We start from the raw sequence: 13,534 nt of genomic DNA on the forward strand, positions 1-13,534 counted from the left end.
ACTTGTTTGAATCCACGTCTGGCCAACACTTTGTCTGGTTTATGTACAGTGGTGACCCCAGTTTCATCAACATTCCAAATGTCTCCTGGTCCAAACTCATATTTGCATAACACTTTCTCCAAGTTGTCAAAGAAAGCATTGACATTCTCTCTGTTGAAGCTACTTGCCCTGGCAAGGCTAGTTGCTTCTGGCTTTCTCAGTGACAATGTTGTATGCCGCTTTAAAAAGCCTGTAAACCACTCTTTGCTGGCCTTTTCTTTTTCTGCCCACAAAGGCACAAACTTCAGTTCGTGTGCCACAGCAAACTGGTAGGCAAGCTTTCTGACCTCACTTGGTGACAGACCAAAATAAATGTCAGCTGACCTAGTAATATACTCAACAAGCTGCTTTTCCAAATCAGGGGAAAAAAATCTTCCTTGGCGTTGTATAACCAACCATTGTTGTTGGCATGGCTGTCTGACTTTCAATTTCTTCTCTGGTAATCTTTTGACAATACCGAGTTAGAGTACGGTAATTTATGTCAAAATCCTTTGCTGTACTTCTGATTGATTTGTTCTGCATCTTTACCTGCCTGACTGCCTTTAACATAATGTCAGGTGGTGTTCTGCCACGCTCTGTCTTTCGTTGATAATTTCGAACCATCTTACTTTCTTCCTTCCTTCCTTAATTCCTGCCTCTCCTTCCTTTCTTCAAAAACCTTATTGCAAATACAAATGAATTACAATATCACAATTTTTTGGAGCATTTATTTGTATTGGGGCAAGTTGTCACATGTGACGACTTGCCCCAAAGTTAATGAGACAACTTGCCCCAAACTGACATTTATGCTAATTTTGGCTAAATGTCAGGGTTAGCTCAACATAGCACATCAGCTGAAGTATCAAAAGACACGTTAATGTCTCCTCTATTTTGTGTAAAATAATAATTTGTAACATCTATACCTAACAAAGTTGTACTGAAGAAAATTTAAAGTGATTTATTTTTCCTTTTAGGTCAAAAAAATAAAAAAGATGTGCTCACCTCAGATTAGAGCAGTCTTGACCACATGTGAACAGGAGGTTGACTATAGAAGAAGTAGTCACACAAAGTGGCTATTTCATTTTTGAGATAGAGCCTCTAGTGTTGGAGTTATGAACAGTGTGACAACTTACCCCGCTCTCCCCTAGTGTTTTTCCACTGTATTGCCAGCTCAGCCACTAAAAGCCCAACTTAGGGTCTAAACCCTGCATGCTCTTTGAATTAAATTCTATTTTAGCCACTGGCAATTCTGGCAGCTTAAAACTTTCTTAGTGTCCTGCATCACTCAGTTTGATATGTCTTGTTCTTTTCAGCAAAAAGCTCCCTAGCTAAGAGCCGTGACTTTACTTTGACTGGCTATGCGACAGCGAGCTTGCTGCTCTTCCCACAGACGGAGAAACTCCAGCAGCGATATCTTGGACAAAGAGTGAGTGTCGCAATAGTGAAGCAACTTAAGGTAAGACTACAAAGCTGCCGCCTGTTATCACTCACTGCGGTGTTTTGCCTTCACAGCGACCTACGACATAAGTGACACATCACCGACTAATGACCGCACCTGCTACGACGTATCCCTGCGCGCATCTGTAACACCTACCTCAGGACGAGCGCTCATGTCTTCAAGTTTGTCACTGCGCCTGACACCGTCTTCTCTCCCTCTATTAGACTGTCGCCATTTTGCTGTAAAAGCACGCAGGTTGCACTCTGGACTGCAGGAGAGGGGTGTTCACGGTAGGAGGTAGAGAAACGAGCGTCATCCGAACTGCACACCTACACCTTGTGTCCACCTTAGTCCAAAGAAAACGGCGCATTTGCACTGTTAGATTATCAAACGTCCTCGAATTTGACATTGTAACAATTAGTGAATGGCATAAATGACCTTGACCTGATTATGAATATTTTTGAGCTTACCTGCTCTTACAGAAACACGCACTTTATAATAATAATAATAGTAATAAGCTCAAAACGTTTTAGTCGCATTAGATTAGATTTTGCATTACATTTTTAATCGAGATGCACGTATCCTTTGATACACTGTGCTTCCCCAAGCTGAAATAAAAACTTGAAGTGCAAGCAGGACAGGACAGAAGGGGTTAAATGTCTCATAGTGTATGTGACCTTGAACTGCATTTGAAAATGCATCCAATGAATGAGTGAATATGGTGGAGGAAAAATGCTTCTGTTGTATATTTAATGTCCAATTGGTCTTGTACAAGTAAAGCAGTGAGCTTTAACCCTCATTTAAATTGTAGCATAATGATGCAGAATGCATTATTAATACCGTCTCATGTTTTCTCAAGTGTTATTTCCATGTTTCCACTGGAAAACCACGAAGCTTATCAAACTTCATGAGTCAGGGGGAAGAAAAGCGTGTCATCACGTGCTTCAGAGAAGTGTGGTGGTATTTATTAACATTTTTGTTAATGTTGCCTTACTCCACATGGTTCCTTTTAGACAATCCGGGACAGGGCGTGTGATTAACGAACCTCAGACGCTGAAGAAGATCTCTGGATGGCGTGCAGAAGATTTTAGCAAACATATCCAAAAGACTGGTGCAATCTTACTGCATAAATTTCACTTAACTTAACTCTAGAGTCTAAAAAACACCTCAGTCTGAATATTGTGATTTTGCTTCATAGCAAAAGCTCAGACTTAATAGTGGATTTTAAAACTTACTGTTTTTATTGTGTGAAGTAATGTCTTTGACCATTGCATTTGGGGAAACCCAGCCTGCGTGTGGTGCCTGCATCACTGCTGGAGTGGTAATTCTCATGTTCACAAACTTATGAAATATTAATTGGATTAAGCAAACAACTAACAAATCTTTCAGTGTACATTGCTCCAGTGATTGCTATTATCAACAAGAGATAGTCTGCAGACAACAGAAATTTCTCCAGATCTGTTGCATATTTATAGAGTGGGCGAAATATGACTTATTTATCTTTGCTAAATTATTAAAAGTGTGGAATGCAGATCATTAATCATTAATATTGATATATTGCGAAACTGTAAGACATAAATATTTGTGCATAAATATTTATCTACTCCATGCCAGTGTGTATTAACTTTTGGTTTAGCGCCTTATTCAACAGAGATATGTTTCTTTCAGAGATATTTCCAAGTCACTTACTGTATTTGTGCTTGCCTCGCTGTGATCTGAGCTCGTCATTGCACCCACCTAGATGGCAGAAAACACAAAGCAATTCCGAGGAGCGTGTTGTCTTTTTGTGTGAGATATAGGGATTGACACAATCCCTCTGTTTTCAGAGCATGAAGTAATTCTTTTAATGGCCTGCCAACTGCGCACTCCAAAGTTTGATTTTGCTCTGCAAAATGAGAGCAAAAATCTCGAACAATTTATTATGCTGTTTGTGCCTCGCTTCGCTAGTTATCGTCTGCAATTTATTTCCTACCTTGGGGTACTGCGAGCCATTTTTCTCCATTTTCAGTGGCTCTTTTTTTTTTTTTCTTGATCCTGCACGCTGCTGACTAAACTCCTGCCTCCAGCCATGGTGTTGGAACATCACAGAAAACTACATCATTATGCTGAAGCTGGTTAACAAAGAGAGGCAGACAACCAGTTTAAATCACGGGGCACAAGACAGTATGCGAATTACCAAGTTCACCACGTCAGATGCAGCAAATTCATATATTCTCTCTCCAGCAGCGCAGGTGAACTGGCTCGCTAATGACAACTGCTTCACACCTCAGTCTGAATTCAAGGTCAGCACCTGACCACTCTGCGGCATTTTAAATTCTATTTTTTTCAATTATAAATCAAGCTCGAGTTGAAATGTGAGTCACACGTCTGCGTCAGCTCAGAACCAGCGATGACCTTTTTCCCAGACATTTATTAATATGTTATTTACACCTGCGCTGTTATTGCTGCGACACATCGTTAAAGGCAGTATTTTCGAGAAAATTATGATTTATTAGTGATTTAAAGTGGACACGGTGACGCAGATAAAGCCAGAGTATAGAAACTTTTCCCAGTTCTGCACACAAGCTGCAAATATTGCAGGTGAAAGAGCAGGAGCATCATAAAACAGATTTTAAAATGAAAAGCAAACAGCAACTACAGCACCGCAGCCTGACATTATAAACAGTAACCATTATTCAGTGTCTTATTTACTTGTTTCAATGGGAGAAATGTCAATATATTAATTCAAGAAATTTACATTTTGCTGTTTATATACTGGGGAAAAAGGAGGAAGAATAACTTTTTAGACCTCACTGCTGAGAGCTGCACATCAAATGAAAGTTTAAAAGTATCTTCGGAGCACCCAAAGATGGCCAGGTCATGGCTGAGCCTCGTTTCTCTGAATGACATTTGAAAATTACAGACCAGAAGTCTCATAATGTAGGGCAGAAAGAAAGAAGGAGTGCTGTTAAGCCGTCGGCTGAGCACCACTTATCACACTCAGACATACTCTGAAGGTGCAGTTCAGCTTTTGAGTAATGCAGCCTGTGCATCGCTTTGTACTGAATCAGTCTGTGTTGCATGTTAGCTTTGTCTGTGTATGAATATACATTATATTATTTGATCATTTTTAAATGATAGCAATAAATCAGGTTTTATCATCATAATGTGGAAGAGTCCAAGTGGCTCAAAGCTGAATTCATGATATTTGTGGCTTTAATAACAGCTGTATATTATGCGCACCTCACATGTGTCCGTATCAGGTTCTAAAATGTCAGGTATATTGTAAGATAGTAATAAAAAAATGTTTTGCACACCCTTTTCATTTCCACTTCAACCCTGCAGTTGGAGAAAATGACCACAAGGTGGCAGAGAGAAACTTAGTGTGTCCATCTGTACGGTGCCTTTTGAAATGAGTCTTATTAACTACCATTAAATCACTGCTCACAAATTGTAGTTTGATATGCCAAACGATTTTTAAACGCATATTATATGCTGTTTTAATCCGTAATATCAGTAAATATGGCATATTAGGGCTTTTAGTATTCTTAAGAGATTATCAGGCGCTCGTTGCCTGTGTGCTTATGCAGACTTTGAGCATTATCAAATATTAATTTTTCTAAACTTGGACTTTTAAGAGTAGCCCTTTGATGTAGATGTAATTTTTCATCTGCTAAGCAGATCTCACACAGCGGTATCTTTTAGAAAGCAGTGGGCCATAATTCATTGATGAGCCATGCGTGGAGCACAGATATTCACGCCCTAATGTTTATGCAAGATCTTAAACAGTTCTCAGTTGTGGAATGGATATAACAGAGCACTGAGCTGTTGGCCTCAGACTAGTTTAAAGGGCTAAGTAGAGGGCGAGGAAAACTGATCAGTGCGAGCTTTGTATTTATCAAAAATGCTTTAAAAAATCCAGATAAGTTATTTGGAACATGTGTAGACATTCGAAGAAATTAGAAGACATCATAACTTCACAGTTAGCGCTTTGAAAGCTACTTTTCCAAGTCTGTTAACAGCAGAAGGTCAAAGTGATTATTTTTTTTGTCACCGCTGTGAAAAAAACAAGCAGCGCTGCTTTGATTCTCGTCATGTCTGTTTGGCGCAGAAAAAATCAGGAAGAGTATTACAGAGGCAATTATGGCAAAAACAGAAAGTTTAAGGTTATCATTAGTAAATTATTCATTTCTGACAATGTTGGCCCTCGGAGTTTGGGAATTGATCTCTCTGTAAACACGCTAAAGCAAGTGAGATTGACATAAATTGCACAGACGAAGCCATCTTTTGAGCGCTCTTCTTTCTCTTTCATGTTGCCTCACTCTGGGGGCTGAATGTTGCTAATAAAAAATGGGAAGACCTTGGGCGAGTAACACAGGCTGATTAGTTCTGTACACGGGAGACGAGAAGTGCTTTGGAGTCTGCGATGATATTTGTTTTCTTTTCACAAGATATCTGAGGAAGAGAAATAAAGAGAATGCTTAAAGTTTCACCGATGTGTTTGTTCTCTTCAAAGCACAGAGAAATCTTGTGAGTCTGTGTCAGATATTGTATGTGCATGCTCATTATTTCAATAAAGCCCATTTTGCCTCCTGTGATTGCTCCATAAAGAGAATAGTGGATGACCTCGGTTCTGTTGTTAAGTTAATGTTTTTGCACAAAGGAATAAGAGATGCTGGTTTGGATAACAGTGAGGTTACGGCAGGACCCCCCCTCCTCCCCATCTGCCTTGTTATCGGCCTCAAATGGACTCGATGAGTCCGCAGCAGAGTGTGGCCCTCTGGAACATGCTTCAGTTATTAATCACACAAGACAAACAGCACTCTTCTGTAAAGTTTTCCACTAATGGGATAATTGATTGACAGTCTTTGAGCTTTCATGCAGCTGTATTATTTACTGTTGCACTTGCATGCTGCAAACTCTTTCAATTTAATTGAGAAACAATTGGGTATAAGGGCAACGCTGCCATGGGGGGTATCAAGCGATGGGACTGTTTTAATGATTCCCCCTCCAGAAAAGTTAGATCCACAGTCAACTGAGTCTCTCTGCACTCTGATCTCGCAATGACTGTACACTATAGTGATTTTTATTGTTGATAGTGATCATCTATGCTGTGAAGTCCCATCCCAGTTGGAAATGTATTCAGCATGTGACGCTGGCAACTCTGTGTCAGTTTCAATATCACAAATGAATTCTTTTGTTTTCCAGACAGTAGTGGTGCAGGAGTTTCGCTTGTTTTTAGTGGGAGTGTGGCAGCATACCATGTACTTTTTCTGCTCTGAGGCCTCGGCCAGTTATTCCCCCAAACTTTGGCACGATGAGCGCACGCAACGAGCCAAGCAGCTTCCTGCACATCCGGCTGCTGTATTAAATGTGCTACAGTATGCTGGTCTGTACTGTACTGCTGTGGAATGCAGACTTTGGCTCAGGGTTGCAGTCTGCACTCCTCCACATACTCATCTCTCTCACTGCAGAAGTGTCTGTCTGTGCTGGAGGGGTTCAGTCAGGTTCAGATGCATCTCAAAGTATACTGCACTATTTTTTCATTTCAGTCAGAGAGGGCTAAGTGTACTTTGTGCATGAATTCGAAGGATAGTACTACCACTGGGTACGGATACAGGAGGAACTAGCTCCAGTCATGAGTCTGTCTGTCCTTAATAATAAATACTGCATGTTACTGGCTCTTTTTGATGACGTTTTAATTATTTTCGGCTTAAATTTGCACCAGAAAATACAATTACCTAAGATGTGCCATACCTAGAATTATTATTTTTTCTTATGAATCATCTAAAAGTAAGAAAGTGGATGTATGAATTTATAGATTTGTTCTTTTCTCTAACCCAACAATCTTTTCTTCTCACATTGGTCCATGTTATTCTGAATGTATGATGTAGTCTGTCTGTGAAGGTTCTCAGTCATCCAGGTCATCGTAGTCAAAGGAGCTTGGAAAGAAAAGCGTCTGGACTTCTTTAAGTTGCTTGAAGACGTTTCACCTCTCATCCGAGAAGCTTCTTCAGTTCTAAGGTCAAATGGTGGAGAGTCCCAGATATAAACCTAGTGGGAGTGAAACCCCACAGAGGGACAAAAGGACCCCCTGATGATCCTCTAATCGCCTGAGCCAAGGTGTGAAACTGGGCGTGGGTCCCAATCAGCCAGAGTTTCGGGTGTGTTCATTGTAAAACCTGGCCCCACCTTATCATGCGAATTCCTGAGGTCAGATGGCCCAGGATGTGAGTGGGCGTTAAGGCGTCTGGGATGGGATCTCAAAACTGGATTATAGATGGCAGAGAGTTGGTGTCGTAAACCCCCGCCTCTGTTCAAAGATGGTCGCTCACAGTGGACATAGATGGCTTCTTTCACTCCTCTTTCAAACCATCTGTCCTCTCTGTCCAAAATGTGAACATTGGCATCCTCGAAAGAGTGTCCTTTATCCTTAAGATGCAGATGGACTGCTGAGTCTTGTCCTGTGGAGGTGGCTCTTCTGTGTTGTGCCATGCGCTTGTGAAGTGGCTGTTTGGTCTCTCCAATGTAGAGGTCTGAGCATTCCTCGCTGCACTGTACAGCATACACCACATTGTTAAATTTGTGTTTTGGCGTTTTGTCTTTCGGGTGAACCAGTTTCTGTCTTAGCGTGTTGCTGGGTCTGAAATACACTTTGATGTCATGCTTGGAGAAAACTCTCCTGAGTTTCTCTGGCTGATTGGGACCCACGCCCAGTTTCACACCTTGGCTCAGGCGATTAGAGGATCATCAGGGGGTCCTTTTGTCCCTCTGTGGGGGGTCACTCCCACTAGGTTTATATCTGGGACTCTCCACCATTTGACCTTAGAACTGAAAAAGCTTCTCGGATGAGAGGTGAAACGTCTTCAAGCAACTTAAAGAAGTCCAGACGCTTTTCTTTCCAAGCTCCTTTGAGTATGATGTAGTCAAAAAAAAAATGGCTAGGTCAAAATAGCACAAAACAACAGTGGGTCTAGTACATCCACATACCTGAAATTAAAGCTTTATGGTGATTATGACTGGCATAGTTGAGAGTTTTAAAGTAACCCTCATTTATAAATGAGTTGTCACATACTTTTTAACATATAGTTCTACAGTATATGATCATATATCTTACTTTCTAACTTCTGTTTTATTATACAAGTAAGTACAGACCATGGAAATATGGGATTTCCCCAGGCCGCATTCACTGCACTCTGTTTCAGAGTGGCAGCTAACTACAGAGCTGAAGCATTATATCAAGTAAAATCCATCTGCTCAGAAATCAAAACTAAAGCTTAATTCTGTCGGATTTTTTTCCCACTTTGTCTTTACCTAAATAAAAATAAATAAATAATAATAGCTACCATCCTGTTTTGGTAGATTTCTTTTTAATACACATATTTCAATTTCAGATTTGAAAGTGAAATCTATGAATTGTGTTTAAAACTAAAGATGCAACTGAACTATTTATTGGTAAACACAGCAGAAGGTTGTATGAAAGCAGTGCAGGATCTCTGTGTGTGTCCGGTGGCAGTTTGGCTTTTAGGTAAATTAATCAGCCTAAAAATACATAAAAGTTCTTACAGCCTGTTGATCAATCTTCTGATGTGTTTGAGGTTTTGAAAACACAACAGAGAGAAAGAGGAAGAGGGTCAGAGGGCCTCACTAAGAAGCTTTGATAACTGCACGCACAAATGTAATTATGTTACTCGGTTTAGATTAGCAAAGTTCTAAGCGGTGACCTCAACCAGTTATAAAAACTTTAATTCAGTGAAAATGATTATTTTAACCATTGTATGCACACACTCCCACATTCACACTGATACTCACCCAAACAATGTCTTAATATTTAATTTTATGTCAATGTATTAACAATATACTACTTTAAAAGAAAGAAAGAAAGAAATATTTCTGATCCTGCCAGGATCTAGGAAACATTTTGTTGTCCAGCTCATGGCATTTTATTTCCACCAGAGGGCGCTGCAGATGAGCAAATGTTAGTGGCTTCATTTTGCTAACTTTCCATTTCATGTTTACATGAGACAGCCAGGTAGCCTGAAGAAACAAATTGTGGCATGTTGTTGATGGATGTATTTATTTATTAAACTAAAAGTATGACTGTGGTCTTTAGATTATAAAAGGAAGACATCCCATAATTTATTAGATAAACTTGGACATAAAACATAAGATTCATATGTTAACTATGAATAAACAGACTGAAACGTAGATTTTTTATTTTTTATTTTTTTTTAAAGGCATTTAAGAACATGCAGGGATTCATCTGAATTTTATGTGCGTGCTTGCATGCCCTTTCATATCGTCTGCAAATGTATGCTTTATGGTCCACTTTATTCATCTGGTAAGCATGTGTGTCAGTCTGCAAAGAACTGAGTTTCTGCCAGTGGGTGTGCAGACATCTGAATTTTGTAGCGAGGACACTGCTGCACAGTGTGCCTTCAATGACCTCAGCACTTCGACCTCAAATTGACATATGATGTTTTGTGTGTTATCTCACAGCTTGTATTGACTGAAAAGCTAAAAGTGAGCTCCTGGCAGTCGCTCTTTTTCTTGCGCACTAAGATACGTGGTCACACAGCTGCAGCCTGGCTGAGCCTCTGTGACAAAGTCTGAGTAAAATTCCACTCATCACCTTTTATTAGAGAGGCCAGTCGTCCTTTGGGACAGCTTCTTTAGTCTGATGGTTTGCCTCTTTCCCTCCCCATGGCAGATACTGCACAGAGCTCATATTAACGTTGCGCAATCCACTCTCCTGGTTCTTATCCAACACAAATGTTTTCTGCCTCCAGAGTGTTACCACGGCCCTCTGCTGTGCCAATGAACACATCTCGGGCAGCAGCAGAAACTACAATTTATGCCATCCCTGTAATCCTGCAGGGAAGTTTCTTTGAGCAAGAGCAAGAACATGCAATGGCTTCACTGCTGCCTTTTAATGAACAGATTTAAATGATCAATAAAAGAAACTTACATTTGTTTTTGCTGGCACTCCAGCCATGCTCCTCCCTGAACCCTTTGTATGCTGCTGAATCCTGACTGCCAACTGTAGTTTTATTAAAAAATATTGGACCTTTTGAGGTGCTGAATGATGACACTCCTTTGTTGTTGTTGATGTTTATTTTCTTTTTTGTAGGTGAACCAAGCACACTTGATGGATGGAAATGATACTGCTAAGCCAGGACTACATCTCCCAGCACGCCTTAGGATGCAAGTGTGCTTTTGTTAGGTAAAGTGCACTCATGCTTTCTAGATCTTTTTCTTTCTTTCTTTTTGCCAATTAAAGTCACTATTTACTGAAAAGTTTACTGCTTAATTAAGCAAATTGTGAATATAATATGCTGAAAGGCAGAGGCTAAAAGTTAATCCTCACCAGCGAATCCATGTGTAAAACATTAATAAACAGGCTGTTTTGCATTGTGCAGATAGAATCGGTGTAGTAACTGTTGCAAGAATAACCAAAAAACATTGTCTTTATTATTACAGCATAAAAGGTTTGGGGATTGAGAACTAACTGTTGTGTTTGGCAAATGCAGAAGTATCTAAGGTAATGCTGACTAGGGCTGCAGGAGAGTAAACCTCTCCAAAGCTAATAAAAATAGCCTGATACCCTCTAGGCTCTTGGATACATCAAGGAAATAAGACACAGTTAATGTGCTAGATATGAAAAGAGTTTTTTGGGTATAACATTTTAACGCTTAATAATTAATTTGAAGTATCATATTTTCAATATGCTGGGTAATTAGCTTTTTAGTTATAAATGCTAATATTTGTGTTAGATAGTATAAATACACTGTTTAATCTATTTCTGCAGTTTTACTATTCTGATTTTCAATTTGGAAAAGAAAAAAAAAACACAAAATTGGAAGTTGTGATGCGGATCATTTCCTTTCATTTGTTCTTACTCTTATTAAATGAGGTGATAGTGGAAGGATGGAGAGCACGGCTAGGTTCATCTGAGGCTAGTCAGCGAACATCCACAGCGACCCTTTGGCCCAAACACAACACAAGCAGGAGTCTGCAGCCCTTATGCCAGGATGAGTTATTCCTTTCTGTCCCGTCTGGAGGAGACGCTGCTCTGCTGCCAGGATTTTCACTCTAGGGAGTCACTTCCTCTACACATCTGGATCCCTGATCTTTTTCTTTAATTTGTTCGTGCTCTAGGATTATTAGCATTCATCTGCAATTCAACATCTGTGAGCTGATCTTTATTCCCCCGTACTTTTTCTTCTTCTCCCCTCGATGATATGGTGTCTACTCACTGGGCTTACAGGAGGCAGCCAACTCTCTCCGAGCTGCAGATGTTTTTTGCTGCTCTGCACGAAAGAGCAGGTGGCTGCCGGACAGCAGGTAGACCACAGCTTCCTGAAGAGGAGAGCTCTGGCAAGAGGTTTTGTACTATTTCAAAGCAAGGTAAAACAAACACTAGAGTCAAAAATGCAGTGTGTTAATACTCAAAAACATTTTTGCAGGGGTATTCTTAAGATCTTCATTTTTAAAAACGTAGTACTGGTAGATTGATTAAAAACACGCACACTGATACATAAAAACAACACGCTTTCGTGTGCTTTTCGGCAGCTCGTGGATCAACTTTAAGCGTTCCTCTCCTATCATTTCCTGTTTACAGGCGGAAAATGAGGATACATGTGACAGTAGTCTGTCTGTGAAACTCAAGACAGCTGATGTAATTTCCTACATTTAACACCCCTTAACTCACATGCGCTAAAGTGGCCTCAACCTGGAAACATCTGGCTCAGATAAGATGTACTTCACAAGCACATTCAAATCTCAGCCCACAAAGAAAATAAAGAACATTTAGTGTGTGAAGAGGCCTATTTTCCCTCAACAAATCAACATTTTTTTTTAACAGTGTTTGATAAGGTAGCTCCTTCCTTGCTCCGTGCAAAGATTGCGTTTAAAATTCGAGCAAAGGCTCAGGGAAAATCTATGTGGTAGAGCCAGCCAACAGCCTAATTGTCAGTTGTGGCGAGTCTAATGGTCTAAATATGCTTTATAAGTGCAGGGAGAGCTTTTTGTGTGTACGCTGCAGTTTTGATCACAACAGAGCCTGAATTTTAATGATTGCCCACGTGATTACGTTTACCCCTGGGAACGGAGATTTGGTGCAACCCGGATACCGCACGAGCTATACGCTGGCACCATTAACCGTGCAGTTTATAGCAAAGAAGGTCCCTATCCGCTTTGTGGCCACCGCAAGCATGTGGTCTGCATTTTTACACAACACACTACATTTCCTTGGCACCACAGCTTATCAGATGTTGTTATCGGGGTTCAATCTGTGAGACAGACCTGAGCTAAACTGGCTTAATGTAAGGGTTTTACACTAAATCCTGTTATTGTCACAAAATACGTTTTATCAGTTGCTCTTAAATACTGTTTATTTCTGAATGTGACCACATTGTGCAGATAGCATCTTTCCACTATTTTCTTTTCTTGGCTCAGTGCTCTGCAGGCATGCAAATAACACAGAAAACTGGGGATATGATTGCTATCCCAAACAGAAGAAAAACAATCACTATTCATCCCAGCCTATTTCTTTAATGTCCACTGAGTAGATTAATAATTTTAAATATGCATAATATTCACATCGAAACCCTTCTATAACTGGATTACTTAAAGAAATGTGAGGATTAACATTGAAGTGTCAGGTAAAAAGTTGACTCCAAGTGATTTATTTATATTTAATACTGGGCAAAAGTCTTGAGCCATCCTTCATTTCTTTATATTTTGCTGCGAAAATAGAAAACACATGCAGAGATTTATTGAAACATGCAAATACACATCGAAATAGCAAAAACAGTCAGTATTTTTTATGACCACCTTTATTCTTCAGCACAGCCTGAACTCTCTTAAGGAAGCTTCTTGTGATTTCTTTAAATAGCAACTAAGAAATAAACCAACCACTACAAAAATGCAAGGGCTGGTTTTTTTCTGTTCCACTGCAGACCTGATTGTAGATTAGCCTTTAAGTGGGTTAACAAACAAAAAAGGAAATTTGAAAAGGGTCAAGTACAAGGAAAAAACAACCAATATCCAAAGAAAAACTTTGAAAGACCTTCAGAAAGTGGTTTCTTCTATCCAGAA

At 39.9% G+C, this 13,534-nt stretch overlaps 1 protein-coding gene and 1 long non-coding RNA gene across 3 annotated transcripts in view; one reads left to right on the forward strand and one right to left on the reverse strand.

Moving 5' to 3' along the window:
* znf644b (zinc finger protein 644b) overlaps nt 1–1,663 on the reverse strand; it is a 26,341-nt gene extending 24,678 nt beyond the window's left edge. For both annotated transcript variants that reach the window (XM_085448899.1, XM_085448898.1), the window contains exon 1: nt 1,613–1,663. The gene's annotated coding sequence lies outside the window, so the exon portion shown is untranslated. The remainder of the gene's footprint in view (nt 1–1,612) is intronic.
* LOC146680493 (uncharacterized) lies at nt 1,083–11,920 on the forward strand. Its single transcript, XR_014918084.1, has 4 exons — nt 1,083–1,444; nt 1,531–1,746; nt 10,566–10,658; nt 11,703–11,920. It is a non-coding gene; the product is annotated as an uncharacterized LOC146680493 (long non-coding RNA).
* The last annotated feature ends 1,614 nt before the right edge of the window (nt 11,921–13,534 follow it).

Source organism: Copadichromis virginalis, linkage group LG23 (genome assembly GCF_057382275.1).
Source record: "Copadichromis virginalis isolate Kocher_CV1m ecotype Utaka linkage group LG23, C_Virginalis_male_GT1.1, whole genome shotgun sequence".
Lineage (NCBI taxonomy): Eukaryota > Metazoa > Chordata > Actinopteri > Cichliformes > Cichlidae > Copadichromis > Copadichromis virginalis.